The sequence below is a fragment of the Ceratosolen solmsi genome, unplaced genomic scaffold (assembly GCF_000503995.2).
Source record: "Ceratosolen solmsi marchali unplaced genomic scaffold, CerSol_1.0 scaffold47, whole genome shotgun sequence".
NCBI lineage: Eukaryota > Metazoa > Arthropoda > Insecta > Hymenoptera > Agaonidae > Ceratosolen > Ceratosolen solmsi.
The window spans coordinates 2120416-2137993 of record NW_011948419.1 but is presented as its reverse complement, the minus strand read 5'-3'; the positions used below and the strand labels follow the sequence as shown (position 1 = coordinate 2137993).

The 17578-nt window shown below is 25.5% G+C and overlaps 1 protein-coding gene across 2 annotated transcripts in view; it reads left to right on the top strand.

The window, feature by feature from the left end:
* Positions 1–272: 272 nt before the first annotated feature.
* Positions 273–17578, top strand: part of LOC105360532 (uncharacterized) — a 183701-nt gene continuing 166395 nt past the window's right edge. Inside the window, exon 1 of one of the 2 annotated variants that reach the window (XM_011497454.1) lies at positions 273–413. The gene's annotated coding sequence lies outside the window, so the exon portion shown is untranslated. Of the gene's footprint in view, positions 453–17578 lie in introns of both variants that reach the window. The other variant, XM_011497452.1, reaches the window with a different exon arrangement.

Genomic DNA, 17578 nt, shown 5'->3' with positions numbered 1-17578 from the left:
CATCCCTCTCCACTCCCAAATCCCCCATACCCCACCCCATCCTCATCAACCTACATCTTCCATCCCGCGAGTTAGCATCCCCTCCCCGCCGACGCTTTATCCATCCCGCGCCAAGTTCATACGCCCGCTTCCTCTCCCTACCATTCCTTTCGCGAGCTTTTCAAAGCTTCTCTCTTCCTTCTCACCCTCCGGTAGTTCCACACGAAGCACGCATGCGCCGGCATTCATCCGCTCTCCCTAACACCCTATCAGTAATACGTGAGATACGCTAGCGAGCGGTTGCAAGCGCAAGCTCTGCTGCTCTCTCTCCTTCACTCTGTCTCTCTATCTCTGTCTGTCTGTCTCTCTTCCTCTCAGTTTCTTATCATCAATGTACAACTCAGTCACAGTGTTGTTGCCCACTCGCCATGAAGGTACACATAACCTCCTCGTCTCTCGACGTATTACAGCCCGTATGTACACTATGTATATGCACTCGTACATATTCTTGACTGTTGTTATTGTGATTTGTCTTGTTTTCTTTTCTCCCGCCTATTTTCCTTTTTTTTTATTTTTTTTTTTATTTTTGTTTTTTTTTTTTTTTGTTTGTTTGTTTATTTTCACTCTTTTATCTCGCTTTGCTAATGAATCGAAAAATTGTTTTTAATGGCATATTTATCATAGCTTGTTTATGTACTCCGATTGTTTTTTATATACAAAATCAATCTTTCATTTGCATTATATTGTAATCCTCCAGCCTAATAACTAGATCAGAAAATTTTTAAAAAATACATTTTATTCTCACATTACCGAAATCTATATGTTTATTAATCTTTTTTACTTTACATAACATAATCTCATCGTTATATATATATATATATATTTTTTTTTTTTTTTTAAGTAATTTTAAAGTTTAAAATTTTCAACTAAATGTCGAATAATGCAGTCTACTGTTATGGTTTACCGAGACGACAGATGCTCGTTTAATAAAATAAATTATTATATCACAAAATAATAGGAAAAAATTACAATCTATCAGAGCATATAAATCAGTTATTTATCCAAATATATATATATATATATATATATATATATATATAAATCACTCATAATTTCATATTTTACTATCTGATAATTTTATCGATTTAATTTTATAACTGAATAATTTACCATGCTTACATAACTTATATTTAGATTTTTTTTTTACTAATTTATCGATTTAGATAAAATTATGTTACGCATTTCGTCTATTAATCCAATCGCAACACGCGCGACTACACACATGTAACCATATCTATAATTATTATATATAATATGTAATATGCAATGTGCACATCTATAATTATTTAATCATTTATTTATTAATTTATACATACATATGTGTAGGTGTGTGCGTGTGCGCGCGTGTATTTATATATGTCGAATATACGTATATTATAAAATGTTTACGTAATAAATTTATGGATGAGCTTAAAAAGTGAATGAACGATAATATAAATAATTTGAAGTACATTCATTATGTTTGAAAAGTGACGGGCACTCTCAAAAGCACTCCTTTAAAAGTAAATAATGTAATTTTCAGAATGAACACTTTCATTAAAGTCCTCAAACATTTTAAAATTCACTTCGTACTCGCAGATTTTAATACTATAAAATGGAGGCAAATTTTTAAAGAATTCCATGAAGATAATACGCACGACGGCTATGTATAATTATTCTTTTGTGGCGTTTCTACTCTTGTATCATCTCATCTCATCTGAATATTTAAAATTTAAAAGGGACGTTACTCACCCCATATCTACACAGCATCCATCCATGGTGTTCCTTCATAGTAGATAGGTAAGACGTTTTCTCTAGCGCTACTTGAAGGAAGCTTCAAGTGGACCTAGGCGCGTCCGTAAGAAAAAACGGCGAATCTCCGCGTGCAGCAAACGAAAAGACAAATGAACAGATTATACAGGGTGAACCGGAGGCGCAATAGTCGTGCGCCGGCACACGCTTGTCACGATCCATTTCCTCGTCTGTTTTTTAATTTTATGCAGCCACGGGAAGAGTAGCTTAAAATTCTTGTCGGGCGAGCGATATTTGCGTCACACTGACATGAGGAATGGTTTTATCTTGTCGTTCTTAAAAAAATATTGATACTAAACTGGACGGAACTGAAGAAGCTCTTATTTCCCCCTTGTGCCTACATCCAATACTGAAGATTCGAGGCGGAATTAGATTTCCGTATTGTCTGAGTGTCCATTGGAGTGCGAAGGTATTTGTTAGCTTTTATTTAAAGCATAGTTTAGTAAGAAAATAATACGAAGTATTATTGAAAATATTTTATGATTATTTATCATTTATTTGGTACAAAATTTATAACTGAAAATTGATGATATTTAATAATAGATAAATTGCATAAGGATATAGTATACTTGTTTTTTTCTTTTCTTTCATTTAACAAGTTTGAAAGAAGAATATTCCTAAATCACTTTTGTATCGTAAGTAAGAAATATTTGTGAGACGAAATTTCTATGCAAATATCTTGTGCCGAATATGAAATAAAGTATACACTTGTATTTATTATACTTTTTGTTTCTCATCTTTCAATGACAATGATATACATTTATATAGATATCTGTCAGACAAGAGATATGAAATTGTTGATGATAAAAGGTACCCGCGAGAACAATAATGTTAAAAGAATTATAATTATAATTTGTTAATTAATATAATTCATTAGAGATAATAACAAAAAAATATTGAATTAAATTTATTTAGCAGTTCATTATACATATGTATTATTATTAAATATATGTTGTCACAGTTGCAATATAATTTATACAGTTGTAACTGAACAACATTTACTTTTTCTTAAATTATTGCGAATTATCTAGCAGTTATCTCATATGAATGGCCCATCAATTTCATATATTTAATATTAAGCATCAACGATTAAATTCTTTTTTTAATAGAAAAGCATCCTATACCCTAGAATTGGAATTATTACGCTTTATGTTTCATTTAAAAATTCATCTAAACTTAGAATAATATTTACCTTTGATCATTTTTATTAAAATTATAATAGACGTTAAAATTAAGGCAAAGCTATATTTCTTTTCTAATTGATTATTCCTTTTATAATGTTAATCTATTAATAATAATAATAATAATAATAATAATAATAATAATAATAATAATAATAATAATATTTTTATTCATAACGCTAAAATAATTTATACAAAATTTCAGAATATATTACGATATAAATATAAGAGTATTGAAGAAATGCTTTCAATTAGTCGAATACTCTTTTACAAAATTCTTATTTTCTTCAAATACATAAAAGAATTATTCATTTATATTCTTTATTTATTCAAAAGATAATAATCGTAATAAATCAAATATTGAAATACTAGTTCTTACGTGTACTAAGGCTACACAAAGTAAAACATTTTTTAAAACATTTACAGTGCGCATGTGAAATTATGTATATTAAAAATTACTCTAGATATCGACAATCGGAAGTGCTTTGCGTTTATGTCTGATAAGAGGCAACTGCTTCGGCTTAACGGGAGACTAATATCCGTTTGGGATATTCCATTAAATCGATATTTCTAGGAATTATTTAAACTAGTCACATAGCTGTAAGCATGGATATCTGTGTTGTACTTGCTAGGAAAGCATGAATTCCTAAATTCAAAAGACCATTGAAATATTTTCCAAAATCGAATACGATTCTGTAATATATAATTTGTTAAATTTTTGCAATTTTCGCAAACTTCCCAACATTATTAAACAAATATTTCAAAATATATATATTTAAATAATTAAAAACTATCATGAATTTAAAGCATGTGTTAAAAAAAATAAATAATACTTTTCTGATACTTCATAAGTGTAAAATGCTTAAAATATTTTTCAAAATTTTGTAAATAGATCATTTTCATATTTCGCCAAATGTCTATAAAATTCTTCTTTATCACTGTAAATTTTACTTAAAATTTGCTAATAGTTGTAATAACTAAATATACGTAGTAAGTATAAGAAGAAAAAAAAAATTAACTCATGTATTTACAATTAATTGATCTATTTTCTATAATAATATAATAATTACGTAAAAGAAAAAGTAATGTGTAAAAAAATTTCTAATTATTTAAAATATATATATTTATATGTATATGTAAAAGTAGACATTATTTTAATAGTATTGAGTATAGTTAAGCATATTCCCTAATCTACCTGAAAATTCGTATCGATGCAATTACCTTGAGTATAATAGAGGATCATATAATTAAAACTCAATAAAATAAGATAATAAAATCATTACTGTATTTTTTGTTAGAGGAAGATCGCGAATCTTTCATTGTTCCCTCTTACTTTTATAATATTTCCTACCCTTTTTCATACTCTATCATGATCAAATAATATGCAGTTAAACAATTTTCTATCTATGGTTCATCCAATGTCACCGTCACTGATGATAATAATAGCCGCCAGATTTTGAATAATATGTAAATTGATATTTTTTACCTATTTTTACATTATATTTATAGTTCATTATTGCATATTAAAATTAACCGATAGATTTGAAATCGTTATTTTCCACAGTTAATTGGAGATATTTCAATTGAAATCAATCGCTATTGGTTTGTCAAATTATTTTCCGTTATATTAGACATTTTCAAAATTTCATAGAAATTTAAATAATTCCATATTATCACTCCTCGTTAGATCAGGCGAATACTATTTGTTCAATATCATTAACGATAAATAAAACTGAGCTGAATTTTCTTCGATTCTGCGGAAACTGATAGTACAACAACTAAATATAAAACGTTATTATCATGCGCAATAAAAGAAAATTTTTAATTTTTCGATTACATAACTGTAAGAAGAAGCTTTTTACTCTAGATTGATAACATTTTTTCCTCTTCTTATTTTATTTTGCCAAAAGTTACCTGCCAAAAGTTTTATTGCAAAATTTACACCTAAAACCGTATATAAAAAAAAAATCCGTGTAGATCTTATTAATTATATTATTAATAATGATAATAAGCTTGGCACTCGCATAGTGAAATAAATGCTTATGAAAATAAGCCCTATTCATTTGACATTATTAAAAACAAAAGAAAAAATTCGATTAATGCCAGTTGCGTCTGATTGCTTTTTATGAATTGAATATTGATTATCTTATTTAAAATTAAATTAATGAACAACTTCTTGTATAGCCAAACACTCAAATAATTACTTATTTTTACATAATTCTTTAAATCAGTGATTACTTTGCATTAATTAAGAAGATTTTATTTAATATAAATTTTCATGAAATATTGATTTGAAAGTTATTTTTATAAAATCTCTAATCTTATATTTATTAAAATAATAAAATTATCAAGTCGATATTCATTTTTACGTTTTATTACTAATTTCTTAGTAATGAAATTTCTAGTTTAGCATATAATTTGACCGTTACACCTTTACAAATTATTTCGTACACAACGATACCAAATTAAAACTAGGCCATGATTTATTTTACAAATGTCGGAATTAATATTGTTAACGTCAATCTTTATCATCTAATAATTTACTATGCGCACATTTTATTTAATAAATAAATAGATTAATCAAAATTGTATTTATATAAAAAAAAATTGCTTTACTTTCCAACGTTAGACATGATTCTTCTTACGGCTGAAAATGAAAACTTTAGATATTAAACTTTTGTAAGATAACAACTGCAATCACTGAATCGCTCACTATTTACCTATTTTCTAGTCACACTTGATAGAAATAATAATTACTTGACAAAAATGTTAAATAGGAGAATTTCGTTTTTAATTTTTTTTATATTATATAATATAATACGCTAATGATTATAATAAAGATTATATTAAAAATATCGTATTCACATATGTAAGAGTTTTCATTAAATTAACGTTATATAAATATCCACATATTACCTGACTATTTTCCAAATTTTAATATCTTTAAAAAAAATTAAATGTAGTTTTTATCTTATTGTATAAATTTGAAACATTAGCTAGACATGTTGATTAATATAAATTGCTTGGAAAATAATTACATAATTAAAAATTATAGAATCTGTAGAAGAACTAAGTAAACAGTGACATTCGTGGCAAGACCAATATAGATTATTTCTGTTACTGTAGATTATCTATGATCATCGGTTACTTATCAAAATAATAATCATGTTAATCTACAAATTGTGAATAATTAGATTAATTTATTAAAAAATTATATCTGTAGTACGCTGTACAATTATAGTTATTATAATTAAAATTTTCACTTGTCATATATATGCGACGTATAAATTATATATTTTTTTAATAAAACACACAATATTATGCTGCAAAAAGTATTTGAAACTTTTAAGTAAGTGATAAAACTATGATTATTATAAGTTTAAAAAAAAAATGTATAATAATATAATTATATAAGATTAAAATTTTATATACATTAAGATAAAAAAGAACTTTAGTAAAAATTAAATACTCTTTATATTTCCATTTTCTCTAGTAAATTGATACATTTTTTTTATATTTCATATAGTTTAAGTTATGTAGCCTTTTTTGCTTACGAAGTTCGGCTATTAAATAAGTTTTTTTATATACCATTATTTATTATTATGTTATTTTAGTGTTAATGTGTGCATATAAAAATCTTTAAGTATATAAAATGAGACTTAAAATTAACACGATACATATTTGCGTAAAAATAATTTCTAAAAATTGAAATAATTATCAAATATTGCTGCATCTATCCATTGATAATTTTAATAATAAAAAAAAAAAAAAAAAAAAAAAAAAAAGTAAATGAATTACAATTGAAAAAATTCGAATTTTATTATAAGAAATTTATATTGTATATATAGAATTATATTCGTTAAAATCGTCTATTTTTATGAACATATAAAACAAGTTGAAACTCTCTTTTTATTGAAAATTATTATTTCTTGATTGGTAATAAAAATATTTCTCTATGATACTTTTCAATGATCTTTAAAAGGCTATACATGTGTAATATAAGATATATAAATATTTATAATGATATTTGTTTTTTTTTTTTTTTTTTTTTTTTGTTTATGATTTAAATGTTAAAAAGGAAGAATTTTTTGTGAAATAGATTTAGTATAGTAAAATATGTAGTCTATTAAAAATTTCAATTTTGAATATATCATATTTGTAAATAATATTTTTATGCCATATACTATACTAATTTTTTGTAAAAATGACGAAAATCTTTTGAAAATCTGTGTTGTCGATGGACCACTGAATGTAATATTAATCTCTAATATATTTACAGATACATTGGCTGATTTTTAATTTTTTCATAAAAATATTTCTTTACAAATATGCGATCAATATTAAATAAAGAAAAAAGAAAATGATTTAATGCATATCAAACTATAACGAAATTTTATTCACTTTGATATAATTTTCATATAAAAAACTATCTTATACAGGTTATTTTGTGTATATGTTGAGTTGATGATAATATTATATTTGATCAATGTTTATAATCATAAAGTTATGTATTTGGCTTTATAGAAAAGAATAATTTTATATTATGAAGTATTTCGTATAAATTAATGGATTTTTATAGTTAGTTATAATTATAGAAATAAATTGAAATACATTTATTAAATAAATGTACTATTCGTTCGGGAGAAAACGAATGAAAAATAATCTAAACCGACTATGTTCGTAAATAAGGAAGTTTCTTTTCCATTTCTTTCACGCCCATGAATCCGAATGGGAAAGAGAGGTGATGAAGACCTTTCAACGTCCATATCACCACAGAACGCGAGTACGAACCATTTTAGGTGCGATTGGACTATTGCGCCTCTGTTCCAATACACATCTACACGCACAGAGATTTTATACGACGCGCGCTTCCTCTTTATAACTGGAAGCGTTCACCCCTTAGTTCTCGGTTGCCCCTTGGAATTGGGTCGGTGAAAGGTTACTGTCCCGCTTTTCCTGACGCCAACGTCAACGCGCCAATGTATTTCGCTCTTCAGCCCCTCGCCTCCTGCCCCCAGCTTTGCCCTTACCAAGCATTCCCCTACTCTTCTCTTTACTCATCATCCCTACTTCAAACTTTTATCCCTATGTGTCTCTCGACTTTGTTGCGCTAATATCGTCCATAGTTCCTTTCTATTACCTATCATTCAGAAAATTTATAGATTTTTTCTCATTATGGATAACATTATACTTGATGTATAACTATACAGGTAAGGAAATCTTGTAACAGTATTCAGAATCATATGAGGGTTAATCATGTTTTAATTGAAACTTATACGAGGTTTTGAAAAATTGTTGCATAATTTTTTTGCCATAATAAGTTAAGAAAGTAGATTTTCGTCGAGGTACAAAAATGATATATTTATTATTAATAGTCTAAATAAATAGACTTTAATTTTGTATTGGATTTTTGCTTATTAAATTTTCTAAACAAGTTGATGATAATAGGCTTATTTCTACAATATTAAGTAATTGTATAATAACACATGCCATTTTTATTAAATAATAACTTAATCTAGAGGAAAAGAATTCCCTACAAATTACTTATTAAAATTAAAATGATTAATTTTCAACGTAACTATTAATTATTGTAATCTATATGTAATTCTATCGATTATATGCCTATGAAGATAGTAAAGATTTACCATTAATTACTACATTAACATTTATGTCTATCACATTCATTAAATTCAGAGCTTTTTTTAAGTTATGTACAATATAAAGTTACTCTTATATAATTATATATCATTTTCTGATATGGTATTATATATATATATATATATATATATATATATATATATATATATATATATTAATTTCAAAGTGATTTGGACTTTCAACACTAATATACTGTTCATATAATAATTTCAATTTAATATATGCTATACTTCAATAGCCTAAGAATTAAAAAATAATTAATAATTTTTTTTAATTCTACCTAGGGAAAAGTATTTTATTGGATCGAAAGATATTTATTTTTATCTTAAACCTAAATAATGTAACAAATTTTAATCTATTTAGATAATTAACTCTAGATATTGGCACAATTTATTAGTCATGTTATTAATAATGTTACTAATGCTGTAAGATTCGTTTTCGTTGAATTCTTTGAATATTTTTTTAATTTAATTAGAATTAATCTAAAGTTCTTGATATGAATTTTTATATATTCAAATGTAATAAAAACTATTATATAATTTAATTGATAAAATGTGGAAATTAATATAATAGTTTTTTAGGATAATTATTATATTAGTATAATTGTTCGATTCAACTTTCATATAATTTCTAATATTTCATTACTCTATAATTTACTTTTTAACTATAACGCTAATTTATTAAAAATTCCTTTTTTCATTACTTCTCGATACATAAGCATTCTAATTGTTGGATATAAAATATCTTGCAAATAATAGTAAAAGCAATGCTAACACATAATATAAATATAAAATTGTATGCGGTGGAAAGTCGAATGTAACGACTTTCACATATTCGTGACTTGAATTTATATACATTTATTTGAAATTATTTATAAATTGTGTTTTAAAACATGTTTTCGACAACTTTTGTATTTAAATGAGCATTTAAATTTTATCGATGACTAGTAGTTTTCACTACTTCGCTAAAACTCAAATATAACATTTGAAACATTTGACTGTAAAAGAAATTTTAATTCTAATTTTTTAATATAAATTTGATCTTAGAGGCTAGAAAATAATGAATTTTTTGTTAAAATAGAAATGCATTTTCCCTTAATAATATCGATTCGACGTGCACCATTTCAGATAGTTAATGAAACATGTAGTTCATGTCACTGATTAAAGTACAACTTAATAAATTTTTGTTAGCTGTTGAGCTATCAATTATGTAAAGAATTTTGTCCAAGATACCTTGTTACTGCATCGATTCCACGATAATTAAGATTTTTATAAACAATGCACAATACATTATCCACATTATATACAAAAAGAGAACATAAAATTAGAATTACATGCTGTTGTGTTAAGTAATATAATAATCCATTCAAAGATCAATTCATATATAGTTCTGCCGTCCGAATGAAACGATTAAACTAAAATAATTACGTGGGCCTCGGACATCCGATAAATAAATTTAATTGCCATAAAATTAATTTGTATTTTAAAGAGCTTCAAAAAAATATCTCCGACCATACACGAGTTGCAAAAATAATTCTCATATATTTATTAACGTTCGAGTAAGCCTTGAATAATGGATAAATTAAGTTAACAAGCTTCGACATGCACAGGAAAAACTAAAATGAAAACGAAGGGGATGCAAAAGTAAAATTGTGACTTACCGATTGAAGAATTTGCACGCCACCGATTGACAGCAAAGCACCAAATCACTGGCTTTGATCACGTGGGTGCACCGAGTACCCTGTCGATACGATACGAGATAGTACCATTTGATTTTTCAACTACTTTAGCAGCTTTTTAGAGAAATGCGTTCAATACAGCTGGCTCACTTGGGCTCTATGAACTTGCAAAATGAAATTACGCACACCTGACTGGCCTGCAGATTCCTGCCTTCAATTATGGAAAGCCTTTTAGTTTATTGTATTATAATTGTTTTATTGTAAAACGCTTACGTTTATTTCCGGCCAAATATGCATTCAAATAGCATTTCATCTTAAAAACTACAAGTAGATAAATGAATAATAAATTTTTTTTTCATAACAGCGCCATTATATCGCGAATATTTTATTTATGCTGATCTCTTATTTAATTTTCTTGACTTAGGTTTTTGTCTTGTTAATATAAATACTTATTAATTAAACTAGGCACTTATGTGTATATTGATATATACAAATTTATATTAATTTACATATTTATATCTAATATTCGTTATTTGCTTTTCATAAAATTGAGTATTATTAATCATTTAATTTTTGACAATGCGAGCTTCAATAGAAACTGTGATTGAATTTCGTGAAATGTAGATTATACACATTTCTTTATATAACGTATAATGGCTTTCAAATATTTTTACACAAGACTAATAATCGTATTATTGTAGTAAACATTGAGATATATGATCTGGTGAATAATAATAACCCGACTGTTTCTTACAAAAAATTATATCTCTTATTCTAATTCTAAACATTCATAATTCGCATCTTTTAACTAATAGTTATTTAATTTTATTGAAAATCAACTTGTTTCGTACGACCTTTGCTTATTTTAATTAAATTTAGATGAAGCTCTCTAAAACAGAGGATTTCCTGCATAAATAATCCATTTAAGTATTTTATTTGCTATCTAGTTATCGCTCTTAAAATCCGTTCAAAAGGGAATAATACACTATAGCAACAACCAATATTAATCAGTAAAAAAACTGATGAACACGAGCTATCGGCCATTTTTCGTAGATATAACAATAAAACGCTAATTATAAGTCAATATATTCTTGAATGAAGGAAAAGCCTCGAATTGGATTAATTGCTTATGAAATCGTTAATAGAATATTCTCAAAAATATTTACAACTTTAAGTATTTAGCGTTAAATAGTAAGCGGGCATTTGCTTATTAAAATTTCGGAAACAATACAGTGATTATGTACCATAACTTATCATAACTATTCTATATTTCGATATAACTGAATTTCGATATATCTAATATCATAATATAGTGTTAAATATAAGGAAATAATTGCAGATGTTACGAGTAGAGCAATTTATAATAGCAATGATGTCTATAAATCTATTGCTATCGAATCGTCGGATGCTTCGAGCGAAATATTTTAAATATCTAATGTATAAAAGCCAATATTATATACATTTACACTAATTTTTCAATTCTATTAATTATTGTGAAATATAGTTGATTTTCGAAATATTAGACATATTTATCACTACATCGGTACATCCAATACATAATTCTCATATTCTTATCACCGTTTAATCACAATTGCTAAACAGTGCAATTTTTATGAGAATGATGTTTAATAAATAAATAAATCCGTTCCATCGTTCAACTTTGATCAATAAGTATTTTACAATTAATGATCTCTAATACATCTATATTTTATTTCTCCAATGATTTTTTGCTTATATATGTCTTAAATATATTATACCTTTGCCATCTTTACGACGAATCCATTTTTTTTTCTTTTTCTTTTTTTTTTTTTTTAAGGTATTTGATATATAAACCTTGAAATCTAAAAAATAAATATATTGAAGTAGCAATCAATATACTGCCTTCTAAAAATGATTCCTATCACAACTTTGCACTTTTCTATTTATTACCAATACGCTTTGGTGTTTGATTTGCTCCATTTTCTCTGAAATGTAAAGTATGCTACGTTTATAGTGTGCAAACATCAATCATCATTTTCCTTAATTTTTCAATACTTCGTTTAATCTAATATTTAACTCAACTCTATAATGATATTTTTAAATTGCACTCCAATATTTGAAACCTATATACCAAAGTTATATTTGATAATAGAATATACAATTAATTTCTAAAAAATTATTTAGCATGACATTTATCAGTAACTGTCGATACAGCAATACATACGATTCTGTTGTACATTCCAGTAAATAGGTATTTGATAATAATACATATTTAGAAAAATTGAAGAAAAACAACACGATTAACGTATACGAATAAATAATTAATCAAAGACATGTTTATTAATTAGCAAAAGCTTTATTTGCACACTTGGGATAGCTACAAATCTAATACAGTTTCACGCAAGGTCGCTCTAGTACAACTGCCCCCCCCCCCACCCGCCCTACTCTGTGAAAATCAAGCGACGCTTGTAGTCCCACCTAGCACGTGTTCGAAACGGAACTTTGGTCTCCAGCGAATACAAATACCCACTCCCTCATCACACACACTCGCGCATTCTCCCTCACTCTCTCTCTCTCTCTCTCTCTCTCTCTCTCTCTCTTTATGCCGCCCCCTTTTGCCGGCGTACAACTCACATAATGAACACGCGCGCGCACACGAGCACCACACGGACATGGATTCACTACTCATTTTCGATCGGTGAAAAAAATGAAATTTTACAAACTAAACAGAAAGTGAATCTAAATCGATTACGTGCAGATTCCATTTGCCTAACATAATTTATTTCCTTAAGTAATTCTACTTACTAAATTTACTAATATGTGTAGATGAAAGAAAAAATTATAAAAGAATTGGGCCTTTTTCAGCATTAATATTCTTCGATTAATTTAAGGTCACATAGGTAAGAATATATTAATTATTATAATTATATATTTATTATATTTTCTATTCTATAATTTCTCAATTATTGATTTCATTAAACAAAAAAAACGTATCGTTTTTATATATTTTTCGGATATTGTTATTTATTAAAGAATATATCTAATTATTGGCTTAAACTATAATAAATATCATTTATATTAGAAGAATAATAGGTTGACCATAATATTACTTATTAAGTATTACCATTCTAAATCGTCTTTAACACTAAATTACCAAAAAAACATAATGCATAAATTAGATTTTTAAGATAGCATTCATACGGAAAATTCAATTAAAACAGAAAAATTGAAAAGATTCGTTATTTATATACCATTATAGTAAATGTAAACTATTATGCTTATAATTGAATAAGAATAATTAAAAGTCGAACAAAATTATTATCTATATAATGAAAATTATGCTGTATTAAACAAATTATATCAGTATATTAAATATAAACTGCCTATAATTTCGTAAAAACAACAGATACGCATTAGAATCGAATATGTATTAAATAAATTTTAAATAAATATCTTAAAGCTTTTATTTGTTACTATGAATGATTGAAAAATAAATAATTAAATTTGATTTATTAATGTCTTTTTTTTTTCTTTTTTTTGGAACTACACAATACTTTAATATATATTTGTTAATCTAAAGTATTTAAAGTGCAATTCTCTAAAAATTTAATACAGACACATATAAATATATATACACTTCATTTATATTTTATAATAACATAAAAAGAAATTATAAAAACGTATTTCATAGAATGTTTTTTAGAGTAAGATCTTGTTTTCTTCAATTCATATTCTCTACCTTTCTTTTTAACGGTTTAATATGTTGATATAAAGCTTTCAACCCTTATATTATGCAAGTTCGAAAGAAAGTTTCTAGGACAATTTTTTGAATAACAACTAGATTTATAATTTTTGCATATCCATTTGTAAGTTAACAGAAGAAGACAAGAAGATAAACACGCTAATGCTTATATATTCTTTAAAAAAATTTCGAAATAAAACACGCGTTCAGTGAAAAAAAAACGAATAATGTATATTATTATTACATGTGTAATACCAATATATTCTTTGATCCTTTTGTTAGCCCATTTCTATTTTACAATAAATATACTCACCTCGGGAATGTGAAATAAGACATAATAAATTCGCTGCATTTAATTAATTAATAAATGATATTATGGATTACAAGGTGTTAGTGTAATAAATACACTTTAGGCTGAATTTTATACTTTATTCAAGTCTCATGATTATACGATGATATTCGAAATGATCTTTTCGCATTATAGTGATAGTATTTGCTGATCTTTCCAAATATCTATTCGGATAAATTCAGATACCTATACGACTAGTAGAGAAATCACTTTCTTAGATTTTTGGTTGATCATAAATTCAATACTAAGCATTCTCGCTAATATCGTATAAATATTAGTTTTTAACATTGTGATTCATTAATATAAATTTATATATATATATATATATATATAACCTCTTAAAGTATTTTAACAAAATGTTAAATATCATTTTATTTAGAATTTATATATTCACATAATTACCAATTTTATACTCTGCTCATAATTATGTTGTTATTATTTTATATTTATTAGTTTAGTTAAATTATAATTTAATTAAGCGTTATATTTTTTTATTTGAGTTAGAAAACGGATTCTCAGTACTAATCTGGATAATTGAACAAATATTAAATAACGTATAATTTGACATATATTTCATATTGTATATTTTTATTATGAATTCAAACTGAGACATTATATTATCATTTATAATAAAAAAAAAAAAAAAAATGAAAAAATTATTAAGTAACTCATAATTTTCATTTTTGAAAACTACACAGAAGGCATTTTTGTAATCAAAAATTAAACAAACTATAAAAAAAAAAAAAAAAATTTGAATACATTAGATTAGAAATAGAATAAAATGTAAATTTTATAACATACACTGAAATAAAAATTCAAATGGTCTTCATCAATAGTGTCCAGATATTCCAGATCCAGTATCAACAATCAACATATTTTCTCGCATATATCGTTGAGTCAAAATTTTGTTTATTTCACAACAATTTTATCTATTCTCTGACTCATGCGAAATTGTTTAATAAGTATATTAACAAAATTTTTACAAAATTGCACTACCAGTTACTTTAGATGTAAGTCTCTAAGTATATTTAACAATTATGTATAATAATAGGCGCTAGTCAGTTATCGTTTTCACAATGTATATAATATAAAGAAAAAGTTTAAAAGAACGAGTACGAAAGAGACAAAGCATGCGAAGAAGGGAAAGTAAAAAGTTAGAAGTAGACTTCTTTTCTGAAGTTTCCTTGTTATTGGTTTTCATTCCGCATTTAGATAAGATTTTTTCTCACTTATTCTACTCGTTGTTCTTGTAAATATACTTAAGAAAGTTATTTCAAAGCCAAATTCTACTTAATATAAGAATTCATAATTCGTCTATTAAACTATGGCTTTAAAAGTTTTAGTTTTTAAATTAAAACAAAACAAATTATTTCTATTATTAATTTTTTTTAATTTAACACGAACATTTTTTTAAATTTATTACGATTATTAAGTTATTTAATAAATTCATCATCAATTAATAATACTTTCTCAAAAAATATCATTAAATCTCATCAGAAACTATTATTTCCTGTCAATTGAAACTATGATTAGAAATAATTTAAATTTTCGATAAATTATTTATTTGGTCGCGAAATGAACAAAAACAATTCTATTATTTGATACATAAATTACATAAGAATACATTTTTAAACATTGATCTGTCTAATAACAAACTGAATGATCGGATTAGAACAATTACAACGCCACAAGGATAGAAAAGAAAATTAAAGTAATCCTTTAATAATATATTTTCATGTAACGCAATTTATGATTTTCTTTGCATCAGCTGTATATTATAGAATTCGTAATCATTACACCATCATATACATACTTTTCAAACGCAAATGTATTTTCTAATACATATACCAATTAATACTAATTTCAATTATTTGATATAATAAGAAAATTATTATATATTGATTTATATTGAATAAATTTTAATCCCAATTATTATTAAAGTTTAAAAAAATTATTCTCATATTTCCTTCCTTTTGTGAAGAAAAATGAAATCATTTTAATTTAACTACCCAATTAATACATTAAAATAACATTCGTGCTCAATTAAGTAAACGATTAAGCAATATATAATTGTATGAATCATTTGAACTATTCCGTATTTTTTATTTATGTAAATTCAATTGTACTTGTAACGTTCAATATGCGATATTAACAGCATTTTTTTATGCAAATAAATTCTTTTTATAGTCGATTGGCAATTTTGTGCACGCAATAGCACCAAGTTTTTGTACACAAAAAAACGCTTTGATAATTTAATTCACGAAGCACTCTTTTAATTACAAGCAAAAAGTGAAAAAGTCAAAAAACTACTATTATATAAAGAATATTATTAAATTTTATATATTTTTATTATATAATATCATTTATATGTATATTTCATTGAGTGTCAAATTTTTTTAGAATTATAAAAAAAAACTCAATCCATACCTGTATATTTATGTTAATTCTTAAGAGAATCTTTTCTTTGACCTTAAATATCAATATTTAAGGATTCGTCAGCAGTATTTATCGTCAACTATTTAATACTATACATTGCATAATAGAGTTTAAATTATTAATTTCTCTCTGAGATATTGATAAATTGTATAAATATGACTATTAGATAATTCTATTTTTCACATATCATTGCGTAATTATTAATTGTATATAATTATAGTTTTGTATATTATAATTGATGTTTTATTATATTAAATAATTTTCATAAATTAAATGGCTAAATGGAAAAATTATATATAAAAATTCTTATATTATATCTACAAGCTCAGAATTTATTATATTTTGACTTCGGGGCTTAAAAAGTGAAGTACATACTCTTGAAAAAAGAAAATATATGCGTATAGTTAGAAACAAGTGGTGGCTCATACATGTATTCATACAACAAACAGTTTTCTGTTTGTTCACAAGCTCTTTGCATATGATTGTATATAAAAGCAGCATGAAGAGAGAGAGAGAGAGAGAGAGAGAGAGTGAGAGGGGGGGGGGAGCGAAATGTGTTAGTCCAAAGGTAGAAAGGTGAAATAGAAATATTGACAGGAAAGCAGAACGTGCAATTTTGAAGATGTTGACGCTTTGCAATTTAGGCAGTCTCGAAACTTTTTGCAATAATGTACCAGAAAGCAGAGAAAATAGATGGCCTACTCGTTGCAGAACTCCACACTCTT